Raw genomic sequence first — 1,906 nt, 5'->3', positions numbered from 1 at the left:
AGAACAAGTTATCTGCCATATGTTCTCGCCTGAAATGGCTGAACACCATCCAATTCTTTTCATTTCCATTTTATTGGAATGCTTTCTGCTCGGTACTTTGCTTCCTGTTCAATATTTTGCTCATAGAATCTTTGGTAAACCTAACCATTTTTGAGATACAAAAAGAGCACTGAGTAAGCAAGCATGAGTAGGGGAAAGACAGACTCTGCGTGAAAAGCAGGAAACTCTGGTGACCTAGTGGATAGGCATTTGTGCTCCCAACCCAAAGGTGGATAGTTTGAGCCCACCAGCTGCTCCTCAAGAGAAAGATGGTTAATCTTCTCCAGAAACAAACAGTTTCCTCCCACGCTTATTTAAAGCCTCTGAAAACACACTAGAGGGTCAGATATGAGTCGGTGAGGTTTTTCTGAGAGTGTGGAGAGCTGTGCAGAATGATAAAGACATTAGAGAAGCTGAGACAAGGATTTCCGCACCACTACCAGAACAGAGAGAGCCTTCCCCCAGAGCTCTACTCAAAACACATTGCCAGTGAATGAGAACCAACTCACAGCTGAATCTTCAGCAGGTTTCTGAGGCCATCAGTCAAATGGAAAGAGACTGCCAAACTTGCAGTGTAGTTGGCCGATTCTAACCAAAGAAAGACGAGGTCTTTAGGTTAGCAACATAACTCTGGCAAAACCACCAGAGCTCCCTCCTCCAAGTACTAGTGCCCTGAATTTGAACTTGTGGCCTTCTAAACCGAGAAGATCAATTTCTGTTTGTTAAAACTACACTTTTAACGGAAGTACTGTTTCTTCCTTTTTGTTGTCGGTCTGGCTGGTAGCTGTCGAAATGGGCAAGTTCATGAAACCAGGGAAGGTGGTGCTGGTCCTGGCCAGACGTTACTCTGGACGCAAAGCCGTCATCGTCAAGAACATTGATGATGGCACCTCCGACCGCCCCTACAGCCACGCTCTGGTAGCTGGAATTGACCACTATCCCCGAAAAGTGACAGCTGCCATGGGCAAGAAAAACATTGCCAGGGGGTCAAAGATCAAGTCCTTTGTGAAAGTTTATAACTACAATCACCTCATGTCCACAAGGTACTCTGTGGATATCCCCTTGGACAAAACCGTTGTTAACAAGGATGTCTTCAGAGACCCTGCTCTTAAACGCAAGGCAAGGAGGGAAGCCAAGATCAAGTTTGAGGAGAGGTACAAAACAGGCAAAAACAAGTGGTTCTTCCAGAAGCTGAGATTTTAAATCTTCTATTTCAGTCATTAAAAATACCCCCCCCGCAAAAAAAAACTAAGCTTTTATGTATTTGTTCCAGCAACCTTAGAAAACGTTGTTGTTGTTGTTGTTGTTGTTGTTGTTGTTATGTACCGTTGAGTAGAAATGGACTCAGTTGATCTTCTAGTTTGAAACATCAGGCAGTCATTACCTCATAGTTTCTGTGAACCAGGAAAATGGGAGCAGCCGAAGCTGCAGAGCTCTGGTCAAGGTCTCTCGGGAGATCACAGTGAATACAGATGTCAGAAAAAACTGTAGTCACCTCAAGGCAGCCAGGGCTGTTAGAGATGTTTCCACTGAGGCTCCCTCAAACAACTGTTAGCAACACACCTCGGTTAGTGGGTCTTACCACAGTGTTACTTGAGTATCATCACAACACGGCAGTTGGCCTCCCCGAGAATGAGCCATCCAAGTCCTTAGTTTCAAGGTGGGTACACAGGACTGCATTAAAATTCTTATCAGCCATGTGTCTCAAGTTAAAATTCAGAAAACATCTTGGAGTGACTCTACCTATCACCACAAGCTTTCTAACCTGGACTTTATTTAATGACATTTCTGGGCACTGACTGGCACATGGAGACCAAAAGTTCCTGCCTTTGGAGAGCGGCTGTTCTAGCAGGAGCCAGATGGTCAG

General features: G+C 44.8%; 1 pseudogene; it reads left to right on the top strand.

Annotated features, from left to right (window-relative positions):
• The first annotated feature begins 831 nt into the window (after positions 1-831).
• Positions 832-1,242, top strand: LOC102846765 (annotated as a pseudogene).
• The last annotated feature ends 664 nt before the right edge of the window (positions 1,243-1,906 follow it).

This window comes from Elephantulus edwardii, unplaced genomic scaffold, assembly GCF_000299155.1.
Source record: "Elephantulus edwardii isolate Elephantulus edwardi_28Jun2011 unplaced genomic scaffold, EleEdw1.0 scaffold00284, whole genome shotgun sequence".
NCBI lineage: Eukaryota > Metazoa > Chordata > Mammalia > Macroscelidea > Macroscelididae > Elephantulus > Elephantulus edwardii.
The sequence above is the reverse complement of the archived record's forward strand: the minus strand, read 5'-3'. Positions and strand labels throughout refer to the sequence as shown.